General features: G+C 47.0%; 1 protein-coding gene across 2 annotated transcripts in view; it reads right to left on the bottom strand.

Moving 5' to 3' along the window:
* Nucleotides 1–11,628, bottom strand: part of PTN (pleiotrophin) — a 143,258-nt gene extending 131,630 nt beyond the window's left edge. The window contains exon 1 of one of the 2 annotated variants that reach the window (XM_068272996.1): nt 11,328–11,628. The gene's annotated coding sequence lies outside the window, so the exon portion shown is untranslated. The remainder of the gene's footprint in view (nt 1–11,327) is intronic. The other variant, XM_068272995.1, reaches the window with a different exon arrangement.
* Between the last annotated feature and the right edge of the window lie 4,820 nt (nt 11,629–16,448).

Here is a 16,448-nt window from a genome sequence, read left to right as displayed (position 1 = left end):
CGGCCGATCGACCAATAGACAGGTCTGATTGGAAAGAGATCTGTTGGCCGCCGTAGACCACAGGCCCATTCTCAATCGTTTTCAGCATTACATTTTCCAGGAATAAGCATCGTGACGCCACCTCATCACCTCACTGGGGCGTGCCCTCAAAGGTACATCCCTGCATTAATACTTTATCTGTGTGGTATGTGCCCTTTTGTCTGCGCCCCTCTTCTGCGGCACGTCACACACACGCCTGCGTGCAATTGTGCCGGCAACCACGGGGGGGCAAAAATCCGGAAGAGGAGTACAGACACAGCAGCGGTCACCAGGCAGTTAAAGTATGAAGGCAGGGGCACTGAGGGGTACATGTACATTAGAAGGGACAGTGGCTGGGGGTGTCGTTCGCGATTATCGCACGCCGTTACTGCCACGCACCCGTTAGAGCATGTCGGCCACAGATTTTCCAGCATGTCCGATCGAAACATGCAACCAATTTTTGGCCCAAAATTGTTAGCATTGACGATCTGGCATGCTTTTGGCAGCACCTATTTTCATCAAATTCTATAATAGTTATCAAATCTGTGGTCAATTGGTCTCCAAATCTACAGATGTATGGCCAACTTAAGTAGTTATGCAGCTACAGCACAGGGGCATTGCCAGGGACAATGATTCCGAACCCAAAATAAATACTTTGTAATGGTGCTCTGATCCTCCAGTAGGATTCTCCTGCTGCTCTTCAGGATGTCAATGTGTGGACACAGCTAGGGAGGAGGCAGCACAGCAGTGGAGCAAACCTGTGTGGTGCTGCTACATCACTAGACGCGCAGAGCCGGGACAAGGTCCTTCAGCACCCAAGGCTGAGACAGCAAAGTGCGCCCCTCCATCCCTCCCACCCCAGCCGCACACTGATTGCTATTAGACTAGAGGCGCCCCAGGGCCCCCAACACCTTAATCTCTAGTTATCTGGCTTGCAGTCACTGCTATGCATGCCCTTTTCTTATTTCTTTGTGCTTCAAACACAATTGGGAATGACAGCTGAATGAATTGTGCGCCCCCTCCTACACTGCACCCTGAGGCTGGAGCCTCTTCAGCCTCTGCCTCGGCCCGGCCCAGGCTGTAAGTATAGTCTGGCTTGCCAGGTGGGAGCAACACTGCTGGAGATAGGGTAGCTGCAGGGCCAAAACTGTGGAAAGGCCACCTAGGCCGGTGCCTAGGGCGCTAGAATGGCTGGCGCAATTTTGGATGTGTTGCAAATGTATGGCTGTCTCACCTGTGCTGTCCGTTTCCCACCACTCGCTTCCACAGAACTGATTTGCAATGGCATTGCCGCCACCTCCTTCTGTATTTTAATCCCCCTTCACTGCATAATCAGACCTCCGATCAGTGCTGGCCAGGCGCTGTGCTGAGAGTGGAGAGGTGTCATGCAAATACCAGAAGTTACATCACCGGTTACTTCCTGTTTTTGATGCATACGGTGCGTGCTGCACTGTGCACGGCACATCTCCACTAGCATTGTGAGCTCCGACCAGCGCTGATCTGAGGTCTGATTATGCAGCAAGCAAGAGGGATGACAGTTACAGGAGGAGGAAGCGGCAGCAATGCCACTGCAAATCAGTTACGTAGCTGCGAGCTGGCGGGCGGATAGCAGCAGCACCAAAAGGACAGCACAGGTGAGCCAGTCACATGCCTGCAACACTGCTGAACTTCAGGGACAGTGAGCGAGGAGGGGTGTCAAAAGGATAGCAGGTCAATCACTGCTAAGTGAATATGGTGCCCAAGTAAAGTATTCAGAAGGCGGGGGGGCTCTACCTATATACGTTGTTTGTTAGGACACTGCACCTAATTATGTTATTTAGTGGCACTCTACCTGATCATGATATTTAGGGAACAAGATTCTAAAAATGGTTATTATAAAAAATAGTGTGCACAGTCTATAACTAGGGCATTTGACACCCGGTGCTGGGTATTAAAAGACACACACACACCTGCCCAGAAAAAAGGAGAGGAACAAGTGTTGCATACTAAGTGCGCCACCGGTAATGCCAGGTATAGGTGCCCCCAGTATAGGTAATATAGTTGCCCCAGTATAGGTAGCATATTTTCCCCAGTATGTGTAATAATGTTGCCCCAGTATAGGTAGCTTGTATAGTTTTATCGGTAGCAGAGTTGCCCGTAGTATAAGTAGTATACTTTCCCCAGTATAGCTAGCATTGTTGCCCCTATCATGGGTAGTATCGTTGCCCCCATTATAGGTAGCATAGTTGCCCCAGTATAAGTAGTATAGTCGCCCCATTATAGTTGCTCAAAGTATAGTTTGAATAGTTGCCCTAGTATAGCTAGTATAGTTACCCCCAGTGTAGGTAGTATAGTTGCCCCAGTATAGCTAGTATAGTTGCCCCTAGTGTAGGTAGTATAGTTGACCCAGTATAGCTAGTATAGTTGCCCCCAGTGTAGGTAGTATAGTTGCCCCCAGTTTAGGTAGCATATTTGCCCCCAGTATAGGTAGTATAGTTGCCCCCAATATAGGTAGTATAGTTGCCCCCAGTATAGCTAGTATAGTCGCCCCCAGTATAGGTAGTATAGTTACCCCCAGTGTAGATAGTATAGTTGACCTAGTATAGCTAGTATAGTTGCCCCCATTGTAGGTAGTATAGTTGCCCCCAGTATAGGTAGCATAGTTGTCCCCAATATAGGTAGTATAGTTACCCCCAGTATAGCTAGTATAGTCGCCTCCAGTATAGGTAGTATAGTTACCCCCAGTGTAGGTAGCTCACCTAGCTCCTGCGTTCCAGGGGCTGGAGCACTGTATCACCATCAGGTGCCACAGATCTCCGCCTTCAATCCCGCTCACTGTGCTTCTGCTAATCAGGAAGTACAGTGAGTGACATTGAAGGCGGAGACCTGTGGCACGCAGCGCTCCAGCGTCCAGATTGCGGAAGTAGTAAGTCATTCCCCGCCCGTCACTTGCTGCCACTGACCTTATATCCTTCCCCCCCACTGTGCTCACTGCTCCTCCTTCCTGCACTGCTACCCCCTCCTGCTCATGGCGGGGCCCCCTTCAGTGTGAGGCCTGGGGCAATCAGGATTCCGCCCTGATACATGACGCCGCCTGAGGAAGAGGCGTCACCTGGCTTCATGGGCGGTCCGCACCTGCATGGAGGTGGTAAAAATGTTTAGTGATTGGCCAATCAAAATTGAAGGTGTGTGTACCAGGCTTTAGTTAAAAGACATCCTGTTAATATTAACCACCTCAATTTTCCAAAGCGCAGCAAGGAAGGAGTCGCTGAACTGCATGATGCCAATCATAAAAGTGCAAAAGAACATGGATCAGACCCTAAAAATGAGTTCCATCCCAAATGACTAAACTAAACGCTTCCCACAGTCCCAGCAGCCTGCTAACTTCTGAAGAGCAAGACAGTCTGACAAACCCCCCAGAGTGATGGAGAGCGTATTTATAGACCTGTATATGCAGCCACCGCTCCTAACGAGCTCTCTGCGGACCCCAGCGATACAAACCATGCACCGGTCCTCGCTACACGCGTGTCGGAGCACAAGAAGCATTAGCGTGTGATCCGCTGGAGTTTATTATTTTCCCCTTTATTGCTCCCCATGAGAGCTACATAGCAGCAAAGTAAGCAGAGAAGACGGAGTTCTTCCTAGTGTTTTACAGCGGGCCTAAAGCGAGGGCACCCTCCAGGGAAATCTGATTGATTGCATGGAGAGAGACGCAAGCAGACTGGGTTTAGGGGTCAGACTGAACTGGTATTTCATCTTCCAATACAGACCAGGTATTTAAAGAGGCACTGTAGTGATAGAATTCCGTACAGTAAATTATTCAGGATATCCACTTTTACATTAATTAGCCTGGTTTTAGCATCCCAAACACATCCTATAAATATATATTGCGGTGTATGGGTATCTAGCCCCTCCCTCCCAGTGATGTCACAGCCTAGGCTGTTAAAGCGGACCTGAATTTAGAACGTCCTCTCTGCTCTAAAAGATACGCAACGGCATAATAACCTTTAAAGAAAAACATTTCTTTGTTACAGCTGATACAAATCCTGTAATCTGGTGTTTACTTCCTACTTTCATGAAAGCAGACATAGGGTTAACATCCTGTGTTTACAAATTAGCAGCTCTGCCATTGCTAGAGGATATTCCTGAGCTGACACAGCTGAAGAGATCAAATTACAGCTGTGATTAGTCAAAGAGGAGGGGGAATTAGACAGGCTAAACTCTCTAAATACATAAAGGGAGCATTTCTCTATGTTTTCTTTCTGTCCTGTGCAAGAGTTCAGGTCCACTTTAAAGTGAACCAGAAACGAAGCATCCTCATGTATTTTACCATATTTATCAGTGGGAACATTAGAGAAAAACTGCCTACCCTGCTCTCTGCTTCATCCTTCATTGTTCAGCTTGCTTCTTATCAGCCCTGATAAAATCCCAGACTGAGCATTCAGTCTGGCTTTGCTCAGGAATCATTATAGTTGGGTCATTATAGCAGATCCAGAAGGGGGCAGGCTTGTGCTTGAAAAGACATCAGGGAAGACAGACTCAGCTATAATGATTCCTGAGCAAAGCCAGACTGAATGCTCAGTCGGGGATTTTATCAGGGCTGATAAGAAGCAAGCTGAACAATGAAGAATGACACAGAGAGCAGGGTAGGTGTTTTCTCTAATGTTCCCACTGACATATATGGTATATGAGGGTGCTTCGTCTCTGGTTCACTTTAAGCTATGCAGATTTCTCCTCCCAGACCAGGCATTATTTTTACCCTGGCTCAACAAGGAGATCAAACTAGAAACACTGCTCCCAGGTAGCTGAACGGCGCTGGCAAAAAAAAAAAAAAAACTATTGCCTGAGCAGTTCCAGAGTTTTAAGAAAGCTTTACACACATTCAGACAGGCCCTCTCAGCAGCCAAAAAAACATACTTTTCCGTACTAATCTCCGAGTCCTAACGGTCCCACAACACTAAACTACTCTTTACTACTTTCAGCTCCCTCCTCCGGCCCCCACCTCCACCTCTTACTCCTTGCATCTCTGAGGAGCTTGTCTCCTTCTTTAGTGACAAAATCACCAGTACCAGGAAAACTTTCACCCAGCAGCACCATCTCTCTATATACAAACCCTAAACCTTATACCCTCCTGTGTTCTCACAACAATGTAAACTTACTGTCTCCTCCCTCATCTCTAAATCATGTCTCACTACATGCCACCTTGACCCCATTTCCTCTCACCTTATTGCTCTCCTTAATTAACCTCCCTTTTCAACATTTCTCTCTCCAAAGGCATCTTTCCTTCCATACTCAAGTAAGCCCTCATCATGCCTACCGTCTCTTGACCCCTCTCCCCTGTCCAACTACCGTCTCACCTCTCTACCCCCTTCTTTTCCAAGCTACTCGAGCAATACGTTCACTCAGACTTAGTCATCTCCCCGCTAATTCTCTGTTCACTGACCTCCAATCTGGTTTCCGCCCAAGCCAGTCAATCGAAACTGGCCTACCAAAAGTAATCAATGACCTGGCAACTGCTAAATATAAAGGCCTTTACTCTATTCTCATCCTCCTAGATCACTCTTCCACTTGAACACAGTGGATCATCCTCTCCTCCTCCAAATCCTCTCATCCATGGGCATTCAGGGTCTTGCCCTCTCTTGGATTTCCTCTCACAGATAGGCACCACCTCCTCTCCATGTCACCTCACTGTTGGAGTTCCCCAAACCTCAGTCCTCGGACCTCTCCTTTTCTTTATCTACACTTATAACTTGACCCCGCCCACCCCTTCCTGTGGGTAGCGTCAGCTTTGTGTACAGGAAAAGAGCGGTTTGTGGCTCCTCCCAGCTCATGCCTGACAAATGTGATGATGAGATGGTGTGGAGTTTGGACAGTTCACAGACTGTTGTCCAACCAAGCTGCTTCTGATATTCACAGAGGATGTCAGCACTGCCAACCTGGCCAGCCAGGCAAAAAAAAATATCATACTGCAAAAAATGGTTTATTTACAATGCATAACACTTTGCCCATAGCAAGCTATATGTTCTATTACCCACAACATGCATTAGAAAACATCCGCCTAAACCAGGGTTTTAAACTACCTAGTGGTTTGTGATATCTTATAAGGGATCTGGGATGCTCGCTGGATTCCGCGGAATTCTAAATTCCGCGATTCCGCCAGTCAGAACGGAATTGCTATAGCTCTAAAACGGAATCTAATTGATGGGGATTTAAACTTCAGAACTCAAATCTCTGCTGTGGTGAAATCATCCTATTTTCACCTGAAGAACATTGCAAAAATCAAGCACCTCATACTCCCAGAAGATCTGCCAACCTTAGTCCACGCCTTCATCACATCCCGACTGGACTACTGCAATGCTCTCTACACTGGCCTTCCAAAAAAGGTCTTGTACCGCCTACAGCTGATACAGAATACTGCTGCCAGACTGCTAACCAACCAACCCCGTCACTGCCACATAATGCCAGTCCTGCATTCCCTTCACTGGCTACCTATAGAATGGAGGGTCCTATTCAAGATCGGCCTACTGACATTTAAATCCCTGAATAATCTAGGCCCTGGATACATGAAAGATATGTTACAGCTGCGTAGCAATCCCCGCATTCTCAGATCCACAGGTTCTAATAATCTAGTCATACCCAGAGTCCACTTGGAAACTTTTGGTCCCAGAGCCTTCTGTCATGCTGCCCCTACGTTTTGGAACTCCTTACCTCAACAGATCAGGACAGCCCCATCCCTGGACGTGTTAAAATCCAGACTGAAAACCCACCTGTTCAGTCTGGCATTTGCAGAAATATAACTTTTGTTGTGTGAATACTTCATCCTACTAATTACTGAATCTGAGAGAGCCTAAGCGCTTTGAGTCCTATGGGAGAAAAGCGCTATAGAAATGTTATTGTATTGTATTGTAATTCCGCGGAAAATGTTTTAATTCTGCGGAATGTTATGGAATTCACATTTATTTCCTCACCTATTTACCTCCCTCCTTCCTTTCTCATCTCATCTTCCGGGGAATTGTAGTATTTCAAAAGCCAGTTAACATACCGTGGCTGGTAATTGAACCCAGGTCTCAGTGTGTGGTAGGTAACTGACTTAACCACTTGCCGACCAGGGGATTTTACACCGATCGGTGCTGCGTGGGCTCTACAGCCCGCAGCACCGATCAGGAGTGCAGCAGGGCGATCAGACTACCCCCCTTTTTTCCCCACTAGGGGGATGTCCTGCTGGGGGGGTCTGATCGCCGCCGGCTGCAGTTGCTTAGCGGGGGGGGGGCTCTTCAAAGCCCCCCTCCGCAGCGCTTTCCACCCTCTCGCCAGCTCCCTCCCTCTCCCTTCCCCTGTGTGCTGCGCAGGACGGATTTCCGTCCTGCGCATTGAAGGATAGGCTTCAGCCTATCATATGCCGGTGATCCCCGGCCAATCAGAGGCCGGGGATCGCCGATCTGCCTTACGGCGCTGCTGCGCAGCAGCGCCGTATGATGTAAACAGCGGGGATTTCTTCCCCGCCTGTTTACATTTTGCCGGCGAGCCGCCATCGGCGGCTCTCCGGCTGTTCACGGAGACACCCTCCGTGAAATGACATGGAAAGGCCGCTCGATCGAGCGGCCGTTTCCATGGTAACCCGCAGACGACCAGTTTACGCCAATCGGCGTTAGCTGGTCGTCAAGAGGTTAAAGAGACACTGAAGCGAAAAAAAAATATGATATAGTGAATTGGTTGTGTACTATGAATAATTACTAGAAGATTAGCAGCAAAGAAAATATTCTCATACTTTTATTTTCAGGTATATAGTGTTTTTTCTAACATTGCATCATTCTATAATATGTGCACATTACACAACACTCAGCATTCAAAATGAGTCTTTCAGAGCAGTCTGTGAAGTAATGACCTCTCCTCTAGCAGAGGAAAAGTAAATAGTCCAGGAACAGTTGAGATAATAAAAGTCAGATAACAGCCCTCTCCATGACTAACTTAGTCGTAGAGCTTAATGGCTTGTTTGCATAGAGATAACAACTGGAGTTTCTCAACTCTTCCTGTACTGGAAACAATTACACCGATGTATCTGATCTTAATGTTTTATTTCTTAGCTGTGCTACACATACAAATCATAATATCATCATTTTTTTTTCGCTTCAGTGTCTCTTTAACCACTATACCACCACCAACACTACATGCTGAAGCCAGCCTAGCATGTACCATTGTGATATACCCAAGAGAAAAATGAGCTCTCTCTCTCTCTCTCTCTCTCTCTCTCTAGGACTTGATGCCATTAAAGTGAATTTTCAGCTTAAAATCATCAACAGATACCGGCAGAATTTCACAGGCATTTTCGGAATTCCGCCAGATTGAAAAAGCAATTCCGTTCCGACCAAACGGAACGGAATGACCAATTTCCGCCAAAAAATTCCGGAAAATACAATTCCGCGGAAAGCGGTGACCATCCCTACTAGAGAGAGAGAGAACAGGAAATTAGTTAAGTAGTTCAAGATTTGCCTGTATGGAAGCTAAAGAACATTAAAAGCTCACCACCGTGTACCTGCGGCAGCCAAGACTTAGAATTGGATTTTGAACTTTTTAAATGAAAAGTTTGTTTTATGTGATTAGGACTACATATACTCCTTATCTCATCAGTGTATTATCACTTCAGGTTTGTTTTTTTTGGTTAGAACATGAAATGTCGATTTTGAGTGTCAAAAATGGTACATAGATAGTTTTTTTTTTATATGGAATTTGCTCTATTGTTTACCTTATATATATTACATTGGAGTTAGACAATTCTGTTAAACTCCCCCCCATACGCTTTCTGGATACTGCAATGCTCCTGGTTACATTCAGCATCTTTAGTCAGAGATGGATGAAGATGAAATAGGGCACCAGACTTTGGCTTCTACCTACTTGTTTTGCTTAATTAGGGTGGGTCCACTTGGGGTTCAGAGAAGATGGCAGTTATTGTCCTATACACCCGCCAAACTACAGGCACTTGCTTAGGTTGCATAGTGAGTAGTTTGCCACTGTCCTAAATTAAGGCGATACCTCTGCAGAACTTTGCTGTGTCCTAGCCACGTGTCCAGGTGGCTGGGACTCCGTAGTCTCAGCAGTGTCCTGTCTTTGTTCCGGCAGGTAGCACACATTAGTTGTTTCAGTAAAATGGGGCTGAAAAATTAAAGTGAACCTGAATCTAAAGCCACCCTGAAAAAAACAAGTTAGCTAGTCCCCTATGACGAGGCAAGGCTCTGGATCCCATAGAGAGTTCCCAGTCCTCTCTCTGTGCCCTCGGTCACTGCTGTCCCTCTTCAGGACTCCATGGAAGACTTCGGAAGCACTCACATCCCCAACTGCTTCCTTAGACATCCATACTGTGTATGGGCAATATGGACCCACTTCAGAATTACTAGGGGACATGAGTTCTTCTGAACCCTTCATGAGGACTCCCATAGGTGTGTTTAACCAACTGGTCAAACAACTTTCATGGAGGATAGCGGTGGACCGAGGGCATGAAGAGAGGACCAGGAAGGCTCAAAGAGATCCAGAGACTTCCCTCTCCATAGGTGAGTTTCTAACTTCTTTTTTCAGGTTGGCTTCAGTTTTACCATAAGTAGAGGGGACTATAGAGTCTTCCCAGTCCTTGCTCTGTCCCGTCGTTCCTGCCCTGTCCCTTGTTGAAGTTATTTGACCTGCTTGGGATCACGCGTGCGCAGTAATGATACAATTATCTTCGGAGCTACTGGTTGACGGCGTAGGAGCGAGGACCAATTTGATCATTATTAACGAATCGGATGGAAACCAGTGCCGCCAAAAGCGTGCCAATCGATGATTTGACCTGTAGCAACCCGAAAATGGTTGAATCGGACTTGCTGCAAGATGTCGGGCTAAAATGTTTGATCAGGTGCAGGTAATGGCGTGCGATAATCGAACAAGGAACGCAACATAAACCTCCGGCCAATGCCCCCACCCCCCAGTGTACGTGTACCCCCCCCTTCTTGCCCATGCATTAATACTTTACTTATCATGCCACCCACCACTGTGTCCAGACTCTTCTTCCTGGTTCGCACACCACAATTGCTGGTGCCCCACGTTGTTGCCAGCGCATTGCGTCATGAGGCCAATTATCAGAAGATTTCATGTTGAAATCGGCCTGTGGTTTATGGCGGCCAACAGATCTCTCTCCGATCAGATTCGATCAGAGAAAGATCTGTCTGCTGGTCAATCGGCCACCATAATCGATAGATGTATGGGCACCTTTACAGAACTTAAGAAGTTTTGAAACCTGTTTAAATTCATACTTTTCAAGCAAATGTAAACATACACCACAACCAGTTTACTATCAGTATAAGCACAGAGTAACAACTTACACTATACATACCGGGCTTGATATGACAATTTCTTAAGAGAATATGAAGAGGGGATCATTATAGGAAGAATATTGTGCTACTAGCTGACCTAAGCTCGTTCAAAAACGGGCTCTAGGTCTGTCACCGCCACAGAATTACAGCGCGCATGCACACGGCACGCACATGCCCGTCTGCCCGGCCCGCCTCCTGGCCCATCCTGCGTCCTGTTCCAATAGCTGTCAGTGCTGGACATGCGCAGTAGCGCAAAAGCACTGACACGTACATGGGACACAGGGAAATGATATAAAGAGATTAATCCTATTAAATAATTAGTCCTATTTTATGACAATTCAGCCTATTCACATTAGCATGTTTAAATATATAATACGAGTTCTTATAGTGTGATTTCCTGGGTTGTTAGCTGGAACTGGACCCAAAAGAAACTTTAGAGTAAAGACTTTTATCGGCTGACTGAAGAAACTGAAAATATGGGGTTTTCAATGCCTTTTGGGGTCCTTCATCAAGCATAATTCCTGACCGAGAAGCAGACAGCCAGACATGTGTGCCTGAAGAGGTTGATGAAAGGTTTTGGAAAGTTGCATTGTCCATTTATTGAGTTTCCCAAACTACAAAGTACCCAGACATCTCACTGTGACCCAGAGTCAGACCGTAAGGAAAGAGGAAGGGGCTAAAAGAGACCGAAAAGCTCTCAACGTTGTGTTCCCCAATAACTGGGATCATCCTTCCTAAGTTTGGGCTTTAACTGATGGCTAACAGTACAATAGCCTTCTATTGGATACATGTATAAACAAAGACTACCATACTACTACTGCTAGTAATAATAATAATAATAATAATAGAATAATATAATAATATGCTACTAATAATAACAACAGCAGCAGCAGCAGCAGCAATATAGCCATAACAACAAGCTGCTAATAATAATACTGTATCAAGATAATCTTGTGGGACTGTGCTCTGTCTCTGGTGCTGAACACAAACCTTGCACTTACTTTAATGCCTCTGTCACCCCAGCACCAATCTTCCTGGCTTTCTTCTCTCTCTTCTCTCCGGCTTTCTTGTTAATCCCAAGTTTGGGTTGGACTCCTCTGCACAGTCCCAGCTCCTTCTTTGTAGTCCGTTCTTGAATGTGAGACTCTAGTGTAGAGGAGTCCCGTTCAGGATTGCCCAGAGCTGTGTGCAGATCTCTGTCTCCAGTGCAAACTTCAGTCTCTGTGCTGCCTCTCTCTCTCCTGTGTGTGTGTGTTGCTGCTGGTAGCTCTGAGCTGACTCTACACAACAGGCAGGGGGAGAGAGAGAGGGGACGTGTGTGACAACAGGCTGAATGAACAGCCTTTCATAGCTGCTCTCTGGCTGCTGCTTGTATAGGATTCTTCTCCCAATATTTTCTCTTTCTATAAAATGGAGCAAGTGGGCTTATTCTGGAAACTAAGGATGGGGAGAACAACTCCTGTTGGGACATTGTGGACACAAAGCAGAAATTAAAAATCACAAAGGAGCTGATTCACAAAGCTTTTCTGTTGAATTATCTAACCTTACTTAGCTCACAATTTATTTCTCCTTAAATGACTTAACTCATGATTTATCTCTCTTTATCAGTTTATGTCATTAATTATCTCTCCTTATTTGTTTATCTCATGCCTAAAGGCTGGTACACACGTGCAACTTTTCCGCCCAACTATCGTCCAGACTTGGTCTGTTGGACAATAGTTGGAAGTGATAAACAACTAGGCAAGCGACTGATAACAGGGGATTTGCCTGATCCAACCGGCGGATCGACTCATGCGACTGTTGGGCTGATATCGTGCAGTTGGCCACGTGTGTACAAGCTTGCATGTGCAGTATGCAAATTAGTTGTAGGTGTGGATGAAATCCGCACCCTCCCAGGTTGAGGAAGTCCAAAAACTTTATTCACAAATCACAGACACAGCATAAAAACGGCTGGCATGTTTCGGACCAGGTGTCCTTACTCATAGCCTTACAGAACTGACATGTCAGCAGCAGAAAGTCTCAATTCTGATGCAAAATCATAACTATTTATTGTATATATTAAGCGCCAACATATTACGCAGCGCTGGACATTACTTTAGGTTACAGACAATATTTAGGGGTGACATACAGCAATATGACAATACAGGAATACAAGAAAAACTAGATCACGCAGTACAGTAGGAGTACAAGGTAATGCTTAGTCTGTCACTGGATGGAAACATGGAGATTAGGCAATTTTAGTTCACTAAAATGCATAGCATGGGTTCACAGTAATGGAGGTGCATGATCAGGTAGGACACAAAAGGAGGAGGACCCTGCCCAAAGGCTTATAATCTAGAGGGAGAGGTAGGGACACGAAAGGTAGGGGACCAGAGTTCAGCTGTGGGTTTAGAGCACTTGTGAGGGGTGGTAGGCCAGAGTGAAAAGGTGAGTTTTGAGGGCCTTCTCGAAGATGTTAAGGGAAGGGGCTGCCCTAATGGGTGGAGGTAGGGAGTTCCATAGTGTTGGAGCAGCTCTTGAGAAGTCCCGGAGGCGTGCATGGGACTGGGTGATGCAGGGGGCGGTCAGGCGAAGTTTATTGGAGAAATGGAGTGAGCAGCTAGGTGTGTACCTGAGTAAGATCAGAAATGTAGGTTGGACAGGTTTTGTGGACAGATTTTTAGGTCAGACACAGTATCTTGAATCTGATTCTGGACTGGATAGGAAGCCAGTGGAGGGATTCACGGAAGGGAGCTGCCGTGGTCGAGCGATGGGAGAAGTGGATACTTCTGGCTGCCGCATTCATGATGGACTGCAGCGGGGCTAGTCAGGGTTATAGGGAGGCCAGACAGAAGGGCATTGCAGTAGTTAAGGCAGGAAATTATGAGGGCATGGATGAGGAGTTTGGTGGTGGCAGAGGTCAGGAAAGGGCGGATCTTCCAGATGTTACGAAGGTGGAAGTTGCAGGACTTTGTGAGGTTTTGGATGTGAGGAGTGAAGGAGAGTGCGGAGTCCAGGGTGACTCCCAGACAGCGGGCTTGAGAGGTAGGGCCGAATGGTAGTGTGGTTAACAGTGACATGCACATCTAGGAGGTTCAGGGATGGCCAGGGTGGGAAGATCATAAATTCAGTTTTGTCTAGATTTAGTTTCAGGAACCTAGCGGACATCCAGGAGGAGATGGCTGATAGGCAGGAGGAGACCTTGTCCAGTTGTCCATGGTAGTGGGGGATATGTCAGGGGTGTGGAGGTAGATCTGGGTGTCATCTGCATACAGATAATAGTTAAAACCCATGGAGGAGATGACCTTGCCGAAGGAGGATGTGTATAGGGAGAACAGTAGGGGGCCAAGGACCGAGCCTTAGGGGACACCCACCGAGAGGTGATTGTAAGTGGATGAGGACTCATTGAAGGAGGTCGTGAAGGAGCGGTTGGAGAGGTAGGATGAAAGCCAGGTCAGGGCGAGGTCGTGAATGCACATGGACTGGAGGAGTAGAGGATGATCTACTATGTCAAAAGCTGCTGAAAGGTCAAGGAGGAGGAGAATGGAGTATTTACCTTCAGCTTTAGCTAAGGCAAGGTCATTGACCACTTTGGTGAGAGCAGTTTCGGTTGAGTGGGCAGGCCGAAATCCAGATTGCAAGGGGTCTAGCAGTGAGTTGGCATTGAGGTACTGGGTCAGGCGTTTGTGAAGCAGATGCTCAAGGAGTTTTGAGGCAAAGGGGAGGAGGGAGATAGGGCGGTAGTTGGAGGGTAGTGAGGGGTCGTGGGTGGGTTTCTTGAGCAGGGGTAGTACAGTAGCTTGCTTGAAGTCTGAGGGGAAGGTGCCTGTGGCTAGGGAGAGGTTAAATAGGGTAGTGAGGACTGGGGCCAAATTCATGAAGTGAGGCTGGAGTAAATCAGAAGGGATGGGGTCAAGGGAGGAGGTAGTGGTATGGGAAGTCTGCAGTAGGTGGTAGACTTTCTCAGTGGTAGTAGGCGTGAAGGAGGTGAGGAAGGGATAGGGTGGAGGAGGAGCTGGTTGGAAGGGGGTGGGAGGTGAGGATTAAAGATTGGATATTTCCTGGCGGATGGAGACAATTTTGTTGGTGAAGTGGGTGGCTAAATCTGTGGCAGAGGGTGAGGAAACGGATGGTGAGGAGGTGGGTTTAAGCAGGGAGTTGAAAGTGGCAAAAAGAGGCCGGGGGTTGGAAGCTTGTGCTCCGATGAGCTTGCTAAAGTATTCCTGCTTCGCATCAGTAAGGGCAGTAAGGAAATCCTGGTTAAAGGAATACTGTAGGGGGTCGGGGAAAAAAGAGTTGAACTTACCCAGGGCTTGTAATGGTCCCCCGCAGAAATCCTGTGCCCGCGCAGCAACTCACCGATGCTCTGGCCCCGTCTCCAGTTCACTTCAGTGGCACGTGTTACCCTCTGGAGATTGCGAGTGTGGGTAGTGCGCCAGGGCTGGGGGTTAGGGGGGCAGAATATTGGGGGAGCAGCTTTCTCTAGGGCTGATGAGAGAGTTTGGCGATACTGAGCTGCAGCAAGATTAGGACAGTTTAGGGTGGGGAGAGTGGAGGAGAGGGCATGGAGGGGTTCAGCAAGTACACTAGGGTTGAGCTTGCGTAGGTCTCGTTGCCAACGACCAGGTGGGTGGGTGGATAATTTGGAGGTGCCTTCTGTAAGGAGGTTGAAGGTGAGAAGGTGATGGTCTGAGGTGCGATGTCAAGGTCTGTAATGGTGGTGGATAATGTGAAATTTCTGGCAAATTTGTCATTCATTTTGCACGTAACCGTAATTCTGTTCCGTAATTTTGTGATGACAGGTTATTACGAGAAAATGCAACATTTAGTCAAAAAATTGTCTTTAAAAAGATGTAGTTTTTGAGAAAATCGATATTGATTTTATTTTTTTTTATGTTTTTTAAACTCTATAAAATGACATTTTGCTGTGGTACACTTTAATGTATGCAGAGTTCCGAAGACACATTTTAAAGAAAACATACTGTATGGGGTCCCCCCCTCCCAAGCCTGTGGGGGTCCTCTGGAAAAAAGAGGCGAAAACGTCTTACCCTCTCCCCCTCGTCTACAGAGGCATAACAATCGCCCCTACAGCCACTGCGGCTGCAAGTAGGCCTGCAGGCAACCAGGGCCCCGGACCTGCAGGGCCGGGTCAAGTAACAATGGGGTACCCAAGCAAAATAAATCCGGGGCCCCCCTGACAGACACCTCCAAACTAGAAAAAGGCATGAGGGGCCCTTTGTTGCAGCCAAATTTCCCCCAGGGCTCCTGAGCTGGCTGCTGTCCCTACCTCCCCTCCTCCGACCACCACCCAACTTAACTGTGTTCCCTGTGGCCCCTGCAGCTTCTTTGGCAGAGCAGTGTCTCACCTGTTCTGGTGGGCATGCCCCTCTGTCAGTCCATGGCTCTTCACACTACCATCTTCATCCTTACAGGGACGTGACTCCTCCAGGACCAGACACATGTTGTTAGGTAATATCATGCCACAGGTCACAGAGAAGATGCAGCCAGCAGTGGATGGAGATGGAAGTTCATGGAGCCATAGAAAATTAATGTAAACATTAATAGGGCAACTATACTAGTTACCTATACTGGGACAACTATGCTACCTATAGTGGGGCAACTATGCTACCTATACTGGGGGCAACTATACTAGCTACCTATACTGGAGCAACTATACTACCTATACTGGGGCAACTATACTACCTATACTGAGTGAAACTATACTACATATACCGGGGCAACTATATTACTTATACCGGGGGCAATTATACTAGCTACCTATGCTAGGGACAACTATACTAACTACCTATACTGAGGCAACTACCCTACCTATACTTGGGGCAACTATACTAGCTGACTATACTGAGGCAACTATACTACCCATACTGGGGGAAACTATACTAACTACCTATACTGGGGCAACTATACTACCTATACTGGGGGCAACTATGCTAGCTACCTATACTGGGGCAACTATACTACCTACAGTGGGGGCAACTTTACTAACTACCTATACAGGGGCAACTATACTACCTATACTGGGAGTCTCTATACTAACTAACTATTATACTGGGGCAACTATACTACATATGCTGGTGGCAACTATACTACCTATACTGGGGCAACTATCCT

This window comes from Hyperolius riggenbachi, chromosome 3 (assembly GCF_040937935.1).
Source record: "Hyperolius riggenbachi isolate aHypRig1 chromosome 3, aHypRig1.pri, whole genome shotgun sequence".
NCBI lineage: Eukaryota > Metazoa > Chordata > Amphibia > Anura > Hyperoliidae > Hyperolius > Hyperolius riggenbachi.
Note: the sequence above shows the minus strand (reverse complement) of the source record. Positions and strands in the feature narration are given on the sequence as shown.